Source organism: Lepisma saccharinum, chromosome 24 (assembly GCF_977018435.1).
Source record: "Lepisma saccharinum chromosome 24, izLepSacc3.1, whole genome shotgun sequence".
Classification (NCBI taxonomy): Eukaryota; Metazoa; Arthropoda; class Insecta; order Zygentoma; family Lepismatidae; genus Lepisma; species Lepisma saccharinum.
The window spans coordinates 10,737,788-10,752,708 of NC_139252.1; positions in this window are offsets into that span (position 1 = coordinate 10,737,788).

The following is a 14,921-nucleotide window of genomic DNA, read 5'->3' on the forward strand; positions in this document are numbered from 1 at the left end:
TGGTGGAGCCTGTTCAGGTTCTGCCCCCCACTTGTGGGTTCCACTGCCGATCCAGCAATGGTGAAGAATCTGCACTGTGCCCTGGCTTATATAGATTTACAGAGCCAATAGAAACACTGCTTATTTAAACCAATCAGAAAACACCACATCAGCACATTATGTCATAACCATTTAATCAATTAATATTGCACAACATGATGCAATAGAAGTGTGCCGGGAAGTAAATATGTATGGATGTGGGTGGGTGTGGGTGGGTAGGGGTGGGTAGGTGTGGGTAGGGGTGTGGGGGTGGGGGGGTGGGGGTGGGGGTGCATCTTGGCTTAGTTTTAAGTGCTGTGTTCAAAATAAAAATATAGTGGCTGGTAGCTGTATCCAAGCCTTATTATAATTTTTGTTTCTATATTCTGTCACTAATTTTGATCCTAGGATAATTATATTTATGGGGGTGACTCTGCATGGCCCCCAGAGCAACATACTGAAATTTTGAAAAAATCGATTATTTTATTTTTGCAATTTTCACTAGTTTTGATCCTAGGCCAGTTATATTCCTGGGGGTGACTCTGCATGTTCCCCAGAGCAACATACTCAAATTTTGAAAAAATCAATAATTTTTTGAATTTTGATTATCTCTGGAACCATGAATGCTAGAGACATGGGGTTTGGTGATTTCTCATGGGCATTATAAGATGCAACTTTTTGCCCTCTATAAATTTTTCAAAATATCTTGCTGTTCTCTAGATCTTGAATAACTTGCCTATTTTTCAAGATAGAGGCATGGGGGTTGCATATTTGAAATCTAGAGGCTGTTTAGAAGTTTTGTTAAAAAATCGATAATTTTTTGAATTTGAGATTTTTTCAAAAACTATCAGTACTGGAGACTTGAAATTTTGTAGGCATATTCTAGGCATGATTCTCTACATTTTTTGTCTCTATAATTTTCCTGATATATGCAATATTTAAGCTGTAAATGCCTAATTTTTATAAATAGAATTTTCTGAATAATGCAATATTAACAAAATTTTGAAATCTATACATGCTAGGGCACTATAGCAGTTACTATACTTAAGATATCATACAATATCAAAAAAAGCATATTTTTGACAGGATTATGGACAACAATCTCACAGAAGTGCCTTTTATAAGTGTAGCCTCATCAATCTGAGGGGGTTCATACTTTCCGAGAAATTCCCGAGGGCATTTTTTACAAAAATCTTGGATTAGACAGGGTTCCACACTTGAGCAAAAAGCTCATATGCTCATGTTGAGCTTGTTTTAAGTGTAAGCAAATCTGCTAGAGGGGGGGCTCATACTTTCCTGGGTTTATAATATCATCAATACAACTACTCCCAGATGAGTTCAAAATTCACAGAACAATGTTTTTAATAAATGGGTCAAAAAGAAAATTGGTAGTTATAAATGATCGAACTAATATAAAATTGATATTTGAATTTCATGAAACTCTACCGAAAAATACTACATGTAGTGCTATATTAATAGTAGAGAAGTCATATGTACATGATGTAAAGCAGGAGAGAGTGATAGAACAATATTTAATAGAATAGAATAGAATATAGAATTTCAGTATTTTATTATTTACTTCAGAGCCTTAGGCTCGATAAAATAATATGAATAATTATATATAACATTAAAAAATTAAATATAGATATTTTATCAACATTTTTACTTTACATTTTTTACAATGTTTTGTCTTAACATGTTCGTAGTGTCCATATTCTATAGAATGGATGTTACAATCTAATATTTCTAATTTATTGTCATGGCCATCGTGGGCTATTTTATTTTTTATTGTAGTTTAAACAGTACGATTTTTGTTGGTAAGATAATATGCAGACATTAATTTTTCTCATTTATATTTTCAAATATACAATTTTTAAAATCATCCATTGTCAGTCTTACTATATTTGGTCGTTTTATACCCTTAGCTTTTTTTATTTTTTTATCTATTTTGATACAATACATTTTTGCTCGGAGTCCAGCAAATTCTGATATTCTAGATCCTGCTGCTTCATCTTTCAGTTTGCCAGGGATCATCTTGTTATCAACACTGTATAATAAATTATATAATGTACAATCTTTTGGATAGTTACTAAAATCAAAATGTTCTTTCATATCTAGTAAATCTTTGTAGAAATCCTCTGTTTCGATTTCATATACGAGGCGCATCCAGAAAGTAAGTTTCCCTATTTTTTTCCCGTGAAAGAAAACATAATGACCCGTGTAAATTGCGCATGCGCAGCAGACCTAAGACGTATCAATCATTTGCCAGGCGGACAGATCCCGCTCGGCGCCAGTAGCGAGGCAGCAGTGGTCCGAAGTGGAAGCTCGTATTCCTTCTCCCGCCGCATGCCAGTAGCGAGGCAGCAGTGGTCCGAAATGGAAGCTCGTATTCCTTCTCCCGGAGTATGCGAGGTTCGGTCGGTGATAAAGTTCCTGAATGCACAAAGCATTGCGCCAATTGACATTCATCGTCAGTTCTGTGAGGTCTATGGGCCGAACATTATGAGTAAGCAGATGGTGCGACGCTGGTGTCGGCAGTTTTCGGAAGGTCGTCAAAGTGTCCATGATGAAGAGCGCAGTGGGCGTCCGTCCCTCATCACTGATGATCTGGTTGAGCTGGTGCGGCAGCGCATCGTAGAGAACCGTCGCTTCACGATTACGGAGTTGAGTAGCCTTTTCCGCAGATATCGCCATCATTGTTGCATGAGATTGTCACGCAGCGCCTGCTGTTCAAAAAATTGTGTGCCAGGTTGGTGCCGAAAAAACTGACACCCGAACTCAAAATGAAACGTTCAGGAACAGCACTGACATTCCTGCAACGGTACCATGACGACGGCGATGATTTCCTCCACAGGATCGTCATGGGCGATGAGACGTGGATTTCGCACTTCACCCCGGAAACCAAGCAGCAGTCAATGCATTGGCGGCATAGTGGATCTCCGGTCAAGAAGAAATTCAAACAGACGCTGTCGGTACAGAAATTGATGTGCACCGTGTTTTGGGACAGGAAGGGCATTTTGCTCATTGACTTCCTCCCCAGAGATGAAACGGTGAACGCTGACCATTACTGTGAAACACTAAGGAAATTGCGACGTGCCATTCAAAACAAGAGGCGTGGCATGCTTACTGCAGGTGTTGTGCTCCTCCATGACAATGCTCGTCCACATACGGCTCGGCGCACAGCAGCTGTTTTGACGGAATTTGGCTGGGAGTTGTTTGAACATCCACCTTACAGTCCTGATCTGGCTCCCAGCAATTTTCACGTTTTCTTGCACCTCAAGAAATTCCTGTCCTCCGGTGAGCGTTTTGGCAACGACGAAGAGCTGAAGACGTCTGTCACACGCTGGTTCCATTCACAGGCGGAAGAGCTCTACGACAGTGGGATCCAAAAGTTGATATCACGATACGACAAGTGTCTCAATTCAGGTGGTTACTATGTTAAAAAATAGCTGAACCTTTGCTGTACCTGTTGCCAATAAATGGTTCCTGAAACTGTGTTGGTGTTTCTTTAAAAAAATAGGGAAACTTACTTTCTGGATGCGCCTCGTATAAAACTATCAGTATCCATGTATGCTACTTTTATGCTTTCGTATCTAGCTTGCATCACATCATAATGAAATTTATACATTTCTAATTTAGATAATTCAAGAAGTGTAACGCCCACAGCTATTGGCACATCACACACTACATCTATGTTACTTCCTTCAATAAGAGTCATATTTTCAGTAATTTCTATAAAAGTTTTGTATGTAGGATCAGCAATAAGTTTCAAAAGTTTTTTTCGAATTGGTCACCAAACTACACCTCAATCGATTTTTTTTGTTCTCTTAAAATTTTCCATATATGGCATTAATTATTAATTTATAAAGATCTTTCAAAACTTTACAATTTGTTTGTATTCGATTATTTGTATTTTTTCACAATATACTGAGCTAACCATTTTGTTTGATCAAATTTTAAACCCCTATCGATTTTTGTAAGTATTATACCTTGCTTTTCATAATATTGTAAATTTCGATAATGAAGTAGATAAATATTTTTGTTTTCGAATGTTAACATTAATTTTGTTTCTTCTGTACCTAGAACCTTTTGAGATAGTGGTGCCATAGCTAATCCATGGTGTTTCTCATGACACCATGATGGGTATAGCATATCAACTTCCAATAGACAAACTTTTGCATGATCTTCAGGCCATTTAAAGAATTCCCTGTTTTCAAGTTCTTCCTGGGACATCCATTCGTAATTACCAATGGGGAGTGATTGAGTCATAACATACCCATATGAATTGTTCATATCAATATAGTGAATATATTTAGATTTTTTATTATCATCATAATTAGATAAATATTTATTGTTTGCTTTTATATATCTCAACGGACACTGTAGAATACCACCACGTATAGCAGATTCAACAAATGTAAACTGCTCACTATCTTTGAGAAGACCAATTTCAAATCCTGTACTTAAAAGCATAGCTTGCCAAGATAAACCAGGGGTTGTACACATAAAAACAGGATACAAATTATATTTTTCGAAACAATTTTTTTCAAAAGTATCGAACATATCAGCCAACAAGAGAACATCTAATTTCAAATAATAATCATGACAATTTCCCATTGTTTTGCAACCTAGCATGCCCCAAATTGTGTGTGCAAGTTGATAATCCTCCTCGCTACATTCTTTATCTTGAAGATGGTTATAAAATGCTTTTCCCGGTGGTAACTGTCTGCCTTCAATTTTTTCAAAATCATCCACTTATTGATAGGGGTAGACTCCTTTTCTCATTAGCAAATATATATCATATTGCCCAAAACCTTTTTTGTATAAACAAATTTATCTTCGGTTAATTGTTTGACCAGAGTAGCTAAACTACTGTAAAGAAACAGATATGAATAAAAAAATTTAAGGACAACTGTTATTTTATTTTCTAATCTGATAGTTTTCTCTACACTAATATATTTTTCTTTAGTCTGTGATATATTATTAATATTCTCTGCATCATAATCTAATTTTTTTAATAAATAAATGTGTATCAAAATTTTTGAATTGGGAATAATTACTGGAATAAAAAAAGATTTTTGTATTTTCAAGTTACATGAATTACAAATCTTATGGATATATTCTCCATTAAAATGGTTTTGATGTAGATTTTTTATTATCTAAATCAAAATATTTTTTTACAGTATTTAAAACGTATGTCATTATTATATTCCCGTTGTTGTTCTGATGTAAGTTTTTTCATTGGTTTTTCTGTATATAAGAATGGAGCAAGAATTTTTACCAACTCTCGAAGTGTTTCAATACTTTTTTTGGCTGCATCATCACCTAGATATATAAACGGTTCTCTTAACGTATCTGATATCTGGATCCCATAAGTATTTATTAATTTTAGTCCAAAACTTCAAGATTCATGCTTTGCTATATGTCTTGTATGTGATTTACTTGAGTCTTGGTTAAAGTTGTTTGCTATTAGCTTTTGTATTGTTTCCAAATCAGCAGAGATTATGAATGGATGTTTTAGCAGTGCCCTAAACATAGAAAATGTTCTAATTTTCTTTGGAAATTTGTAAGTTACATGAGGATGAATATTTCAATTTCTAATATGTTGCTCTAATTGTGGTTCGCTTGATACTTTACCCCTTCCATAAAATGTTTTCAGACATCTATTGCATATAGTAATTTTTCCACGATGTGGTGTTACTTGACTTTGTCAATTTTTGGAGATCCTGCATGAGACAGTAGTGTTTTTTGTTATTTTTAACATATAATAAGTTTATAATGTATATATCATGTGGTGTTGAATGATTCTGTTTGAGTACACAAATATCATCATTTTTTCATTATAATAATAAACATGAACAGCTATCGATCGATTAATGTGTTATTTGTATTGTTTTTCAAATTGCTCGATAGCTAAGATGTCTACTGGATATTTTATCCCTTTCATAGCTCTTTTAAATTCTATTTCATATTTTTTTATACTGAGAAACTCGATATTTATGATCTTTTGCTGGATGAAAATGTGCTATGATTCACCAAAGAAAACATTTATTGTCATCATTTTAAATATTCAATACACCTTTTTTGTTTCTGATCTGTTTTGGTAATCTAAAATAACTAGATCCACTTCCCCCTCCAAGAGGGTATTATTTTGCTATTTTGAATTCAAGCTTATGGTCTGTATCACAAAGTTACCATCCTGAATTTCTTTTTTCAAAATTTTCATGTTTTAATTTACGTTCTTCACAAAAGTTATCATAAATATCATCTAATTGATGTTTGTCACTATATTGCAGAACTTTTGTAAGGGTATAATGATAAAAAATGTCTTCTTGATTATTAGAAGAATGTCTATAGTTTGATGATAAAATAAAATTTATTTTGAGATAACATATTGTAAGTTGCCTATTTATTTTATTTATAATTTGGGGTTTACGTTTAGTTAGAAAATGGCAAATATCTAAGGCTTCATTATTTATATCAGTTGTATTATATATAATATGATCTAAAAAATGTTGAGTATTCATTTTTTTATAATTAAGTTTTGAAATTAGTTTTAAATATATAAAAATATTATTTCTGATTTCTTAAATTAATTTTTAAAAAATATAAAATTTGAGATTGGTTTTATATATACAAATAATACATTTTTTAAGATGACATATTTTTAATTAAAATAATTTAAAAAATATATGATATTTAAAAAAAACAAAAATATAAAAATACACTATACTCTGTAATAAATATTCGTTTTATTTATATGTTAGGATACAAAACTATATATCTTTTGGTATTAAATTACACTATGAGAGCTCACTATGAAATTGTTAGATTGGCCGTTGGTGATCGCTAGTACCCCTCTATGACTACTAATTTTCTCACGGAAAAATACAAAACACACAATCAAATCAAAATTCCATCTGTGTAAAAAACGACTTCAACCACCTTCAAAATAAAATAATTGTAGGTATTACGATAAAATTTTCAGCTATGTTATTTATACAGAATTTCCAGAGACAACAAGTAACATCTGATCACATCAAAAATCAACCTGATCGAAATTACTATAAAAATCACTTGATACACTTTTCTAAACTTAAAATAATATTGAATAGTATGTAGTTTTAAAATAAGTTAAAAAACTTATATTTTATCAAAAATGACGAGCACTGCAACAACACCTCCGTAATATTCAATCACTCTCACGATACTGACTAATCTTTAATGCGAAAACTGTTTAAGTAACCTAAGTGCAAAACCATGTTGAAAAACAGAAGACACCAGGTCAGATACAAGTCATTATAATATTACGTAATAACCTGTTTGCATAAACATGATGCAGCAAGTTACCTTCCGTGCTATTGTAATGTTGTGTAATATTATGTAATAACCTGTTACAGAAGCGTGATGCAATATTTTACTCTTATAAAAATACAATAAAGGGAGATTAATATAGGAGCAGCACAATATTATGTAATGTTACGTAAATTAACTCGTAAGAAATTATGACACTCGTACGAAATACGAGATGAAAAAATCACAGAGTTGCAATAGTATAAAATCAACAAAAACATCATCAAAATAGGTTTAACATTGTGGTTAAATTAATAAAAACAATAGGCATCATACCAAGAATGAGGTAAAAGTGACAAAATTGCAATAGCTGTGCGTGGGTGTGCGTGGATGGGTGAGGGTGTGCGTGGGTGTAGGCGTGGGTGGGCGTGGGTGTGCGTGGGTGTAGGTATAGGTTTGGGTGGCTGTGGGTGTGCGTGGGTGGGTGTGGGTGTGTGTGGGTGTGTGTGGGTGTACGTTGGTGGGTGTGGGTATGCGAGGGTGTGCGTGGGTTTGCGAAGGCCAGACACAACTCTAAAATGTAGGACACATTCGGAAATAAAAATGCTTATTATAGCCCCTTTTTTATTTTATTATTTGGCGTGTTGCAGAAGTTTCTTTAGAAAAGTAATTGCAATTAAGAAATTATTAGCCCAGTCTAGTTCGCTACACTTTTAGACATATGGTGGAGTGCAGGTGCATCCCAGCGCCAGGCAAGTGTAGTAGAACTGTGTTCAACCAAATAGACGAATAGCTGTATTCAAGTTCAAAAAATTCAACAATTGCCTCTGCTTTAAACATTAGAATGTTTAGTTAGCTCGCAACATGTAACCATACACCACACAGTACACCGCTCCAGAACGTAGTTTTACACATCCAGACACCAAATATACTACTTAACACGAAATCAACAAAATAAACAAGTTAATGTTGTAGTGCTGAACAGTTTATCTGTGGTGTAAAAAACTAGACGCACATAAGTAGTGAAAATATATTATATTTATAACCCCAATTTACTAATGAGGAAAATTCCCCTTAGCAAACCAATCAACACAATTCACGTGACAGGAAGAAAGTTCGCCCTCAACCAATGCGATGAGTTGTGTGATAATGCTGTCTGTTTCCGCGTTTGACTCATACCAATCGTACGTATATCGTCTATTTCCTTCCCTAGCCTCATGATGCTCGTCCATCCTATCGGCCAACTTTTTGCCTGCAGCCCGAAAAAGAGAATCAGGATTCTGCAAGTTTTTAATACAGCTTATTTTGAGAAGATTGTCCATAAAAATCATCTCGCACGGTGGACAAAATTCAGACGCTATTTTGCTTAACTCAAAGAGCCTCGCGACATCCTCACCTCCATCGAATTTGTACGCAAAAATCTTGTGGAGCAGTTCCAGTGGAGCAGTGGTTATACAAGTTGTCATTTTCACGAGGTGTTATTTAAATAGAAGTTTCTCGGTATTTATATATAAATTTTCTCGGGAAAAATACAAAATTCAATACAAATACAAAATCATACAAATTCAATCTGTGCGAAAAACAACTTGAACCACTTTCAAAATAAAATAATTGTAGCTATTACGATAAAATTTTCAGCTACGTTATTTATACAGAATTTCCGGAGACAACAAGTAACATCTGATCACACCAAAAAACATCTGATCACACCATCGCATTACGTCATAATCCAACCAATCAGAAAACACCACGTCACGTCATAACCAACCAAGTAGATCAGAAGTTGACTGAAAGTAAATTTGCGTGGGTGGGCGTGGGTGTATACTTAAAAAAAAATTGAAAAACTCACAAGTAGACAAGAAGTGGACAGCAAGTAGACCGGAAGTAAACAGGAAGTGGACCGGAAGTAGACCGGAAGTAGACCGGAAGTAGACCGGAAGTAGACCGGAAGTAAATAGATGTAAGTGGGTGATGGTGTGGGTGGGTGTAGGTGTTACATACTTTAACTCGTAAGAAATTATGACATTCGTACGAAGTACGAGATGAAAAAACACAGATTTAGAATAGTATAAAATCAACAAAAACATCATCAAAATAGGTTTTACATTGTGCTTAAATTAATAAAAACAATAGGCCTCGTACCACTCGTACGAAGTATGAGATGAAAAACACAGATATGCAATAGTATAAAATCGACTAAAACATCGTCAAGATAGGTTTTCCATTTTGCTTTAATTAATAAAAATAATAGGCCTCGTACCAAGTATGGCTTAGAAACAACTAATATACACTACTGGGGGAATATAATCAAAATGTCCATCAGCTATTCATTGATTTCAAAACAAGCATATGATTCGGTCAAAATAGATAAATTATATAATATATTAGTAGAGTTTGGAATACCTAAGAAGATTGTTAGTATCATAAAAGTATACACCAGTGAAACAGTAAGTAAAATTCGTGTGTGACAAATTTACGATTCATGATGGGTTAAAACAAGGAGATGCATTATCAACATTGCTCTTTCATTATGCCTTAGAATATGCTATTAGGATGGTAAAAGTAACTAACGTAGGACTAAAATTAAATGGTGTGACTCAGTTGTTAGCATATACAGATGATGAAGACTTATTAGGGGATTATATAAATACAATTAAGAATAATGCTAAAATATTTTTCAAAACTGATAAAAAGATATGTTTGGAAGTAAACAAAGAGAAAACAAAGAGAAAACTAAATATATGCTTACAGGCCGAAACCAAGTGTTAGGTAATAATCAAAATCTAATTATTCATAACAACTCGTTTGAACCAGTTTCCAAATTCAAATTCTTAGGAGTAATATTAACAAGTGAAAATTATATTAAAGAGGAAATAAAAAGTTTGCTTCATTCAGGAAATCCATGTTACTTCTCTCTTCATAAACTTTTGTCTTCTCGTTTAATATGTAAAAAACTGAAAGTTAAAATATACGAAACAGTAATTTTGCCTGTAGTATTATATGGGTGTGAAACTTGTTCCCTTGCATTAAAAGAGGAACGTAAATTGAGAGTATTTGAAAATAAAATCCTTAGGAAAATATTTGGACCTAAAAGGGATGAGGAGAGAGGTGAGTGGAGAAAGTTCCATGTGGCACGAATGGAAGAGGAGAGAGGAGTTTATAGGATTCTTGTTGGGAAACCTGATGGTAAGAGACCTGTAGGAAGGACAATAGATGATGGAGGGACAACGTTGAGATAGACCTAGGGATAGGATAGGGACAGATGGAAGGCCTGTGTTGCTGCAGCCATGAACCTTCGGGTTTATGAAGGCTAGAGAGTTAGTTAGTTAGTTAAGAATACTTTGTGTACCGTTATTCTTATCGCAGAGCAGACTTTCGTATATGATGTGATTAATGTTCGAGTCAGTGAACAATTTTAATACACACTCCAGTTGCCAAGAATATCTTAAATTACTAGGCCTGAATACTGCTTTCTAAGAACAATTTTAATACAGACAGAAAATAAACTAGGGTCGCTTCATTTACTAAAAAAATGGAACTATGAAATATATCTCACTTAAGCCAATAATTTTGACAAACACTATATGCACTTAAGCAACAGATTTCTTAATATATTTATCTTGGTCAAATATATTCGATGCAATATATCATGACTTAAGACAACGCATTGTGACCCACTAAGATGCAATATGACGCAATATGACAACGATAACATAGTTGGTCGCATCACAAATCACCATGGGGCATGTTAATGCACTATGACGTATTTAACACACTCTTACGAAAATATGCACTAGAAGAAGGGAGGCAATAGGCAAAACTTCTAATCATAGGAGAAATTCAATATTAAAATGGTAATTGGAGGCCGTGAGGTATCTGTGTCCAATCTGGAAAAATTTATTTCATCTGGACAATCAAAGATCGACGACTTGAGAGACTACTTCCTGATAATAGAGTAGACGTTGCAGGCAGGGTGGTGAGAAAACGGGGGAGTTATACTTGTTGCAATTTAAAGAAACGGGTAGAGACCGAACAAGCAATAGCAATGCTTCTTGATGATGTTCACTAGATACGAGGAGCAAAGGCCTATGAGAAGATGTTATAGGTAGCAGAAGAAAATTGTTCTATTTCCGCTACTTTTGATACTGTCTACTAATTCGAGTACAATTCTTCTGCAATATAGTACAAACCAATTGATAACTACGGTAACCTCACGTGGTGGCTGAATCACCCGTCAGTTGCTGTGTGAAAGTATACCAACCAATCAGTCTCCCGGCATATTGTTCCAACTTACACACAACACGTCAAAATAGAGAGATAAATAATAGATAATTGCAACTTTTCTACGATCAAACTATCATTGTGATAAATTTATCTTCTATAATTTATAGCATAGCATATCAATAGTGTCGCAGTGCAATTAATATAACTGGCAGGCTTTGTGCAGCCAAGGTTAATATGGCTGCCGATCACGCTAGCTTCGACCGGTTAATTAGCCTATTTTTGTCTAGTTTAACAAACATAAGAATAATACTTAGTCAGGGGAAATAATTTATTTTATTTTACTTCGCATTTTGTTCATCTTGGTTAATCCCAACGACGAGGATGAGTGACAAAATAATAAAGTTAATAAATATACATTCACACATAACCATGCCCGAGCAAGATTCGAACCCAGTCCCTTGGCATCGCAGCATGCTACAACTCCCGGGGACCCGGGTTCGAATGTGATTTTGGATAGGTGTTATCTGTCAAAATGAAATAACGCAAGGTACTGCACTTGAAAAATGAAAGTAAATGCATATGCATTTCACTATGGCATAGTGTTACTAATAACTTCTGACTTGGTTTATTTATCATTGCAAAAATGATAAGATTAAATTGATAAAGAGTCAATTACAAAGAAAATGCCCAGGCCACTATTGGAACTCGGGTCCCCTTGCTGTTCTAACCACTCCGCAAAAAAAGTCAACTAGTAATGACTTTATTAATACTATTACTGCTGGACATAATATTCTTCCCTTTGCATTATACTATGGCACAAAGATTCTCCTTGGGTCAGCACTATTAGTGTTCAGACAATCAACAGGGCTCGTGTAGCCTCTGCAATCACATTATAAGAACAAAATTGTTTCAGTGCTAAATCCACCAGCTTAATTACAATCATTCTTACACTAAGATTTTAGGATAAGCATAAGATTAGGCAATTTGTCACTTTTATAAATTAGCTAAATCCACCAGAAGATATAATTTTAGTTACAAATAAGCCCTAATATTACTGCCATAGTACTATGAGTCCGTAGAACATATAAAGTACAACTACTGAAAATCCTTTGTTAAAAGGTGACAACAATGGTCGACCAAGCGTCATTGTTGGAGAATAAGTAAAGATGGATGGCCCCAAACTGCCGTAAAGGTGGACGAAACAGTGCAGAAAGTTGTGATCAGGAAGTGCAACAAATTTGGTTAAAGTGCAAAAATCAATTGTTATAAGTGCCAACAATGGATGAGCCAGATTAATTTTTGGGAAACAATAAAAGTGGATGATTCTAAACTGGTTTCATGATACTTTAGACAGTGCAGAGAGTTGAGATTAGGAAGGATAATAAATTTGGATAAAGTGCGAGAATCCATTGTTAAAAGATGCCAACAATGGATGAGCTACTTTAATTGTTTTAGACTGAGTAAAGATGGATGCCCCCAAACTGCCGTAAACGTACTTGAAACAATAGAAAGAAAGTTGATATTTTGAAGGAAACTAAACTAAGGTAAGTTAGCAAAGATGAAGGCAATAAAGGCTACAAAGCTTTACAATTTAATGAACTAACCGCTTTCATTGTTGATTTCTTCATCATTACCTTCATTGTTAGAATAAGTAAAATATCAGAAAATTTTAAAATTACGTACAGCGTGTACAATTGGAAAAATAATTACAAAAAATGAAACATACTGCTTGAAATAAAATATTAGATTTTATTATTTTTTGCTGCGGAGTGTATTTGTTCTGCCCTCTTTAGTTATCTTACCCATGTCTAGTTTCCCCTGTCGAGGTTGGCAGTGCACGATGAACGTGAACGTTACTCTTGTAACAACGGCGCACGCCTTCTGACGACTCTTATTCAAGTGGAATTCATTCACGCTATTCCAGCAAACAGTCCCTTTCAGAACCCCGGCCACACATTGCACAAAGTCATGTTGGTGTCATGTCTACCCCTTTCGATCCGTCGTCCTGTTTGTATAGTTTTGAAAAATTATATACCTTGTTTTTTATCTCGTCCGTACATTTTGAACACCAGATGGTTGATTTGATGTGAAATAACGCAGAATTTAAAACTCGTAATCAGAATTATGAACATAATTGGTACGCAGCTTTACCTTTTTCCAAAACCTACACAAGGGAATGTATTTTTCTCAGGAACGAGTATTACGAATTGTATGTGAGTTGATTGAAATCCCATTTTCACAATTCCACAAACATGCAATTCTCAATTGGACATATCTCGGGAACGTAAGAGCATATATAAGCGTTCTTGAGCTCGTTGAATACATGGTTGACAGTAGAATATTATGAAATGATCAACAATAGAAAATTAATCTAATCCGAAACTCCGTTTAAGTGTTCAAATATCACGTTTGAACAGCTAAAAACACCTCAGTCGATTGCTGACATTGTTGGATACTTTTAACTATCATTCCTCTTTCGACTGACAAAGTTTTAGCCTTGTGTCTTTTCATATCAGAAAAAAGGGAATTTAAATCTTCCTTGCACCAACAATGAACTAAAAATCTGAAATTGAATACCTATGCCAGTGTCATGAACATTCTGTCTTTAAGTCCGATTACATGATTTTGAAAAATTACAATGGAATTCCATATCATATCACATAGGATCATCATAAGGGTGTACACAGCATCTGATTAACACAGATGTTCTCCGAATTCCCCAGCAGCTTTTCCGCGACAACGCTACCTTGCAATAGTTATTAGTCGACCTACGTAACGGAGTAGTTAGAAGAGCGTGGTCAAATGCTAAAGGTTTCGGATTGAAATCTCTTTCTGGAAATGGATGTTTCGGTTGGTCTCAATAAAAAATTAGAAGAATGTGTAAACAATTACGGGTGAAACCACCTTCAAAAGTCATTTGGGGGTATATCTTCTATGAGAGTTCGATCGCCGGTTGAGGAAAATCGAGACTTTTTCCCACTTGGTCATTAGGTTCTGCCGCCCACCTAGCGTCGTTCAAATTATGTTATTCGAGGAAACTCTGTGCATACGCAGCAGTATGTTAAACGTTTGAAAAATGACTATAGGGCCTCCCCTATGTCGCAGTGATTACATGTAGCATTGTAATCAAGGAATCTCTGGTTCGATTCCCGGTAGGCACATAGTGGTTCGGATCTGAATTTAAACTGTAACTCCAGTCTCGATTAACCTTGCATCAAGTTGGCTTAAACACCAAAACAGAAAAAGAAAGAAGCAAAAACCACCACGAAGCACATGTAATCATAAGGGCTGACTTGACCTTTTGTTGAGTGAATTTACTAGAAGTGAATCCTGAAAGTAACTATTTCTCTTAGTGGTAGCGATTGCTTAACACACCCTACTATATT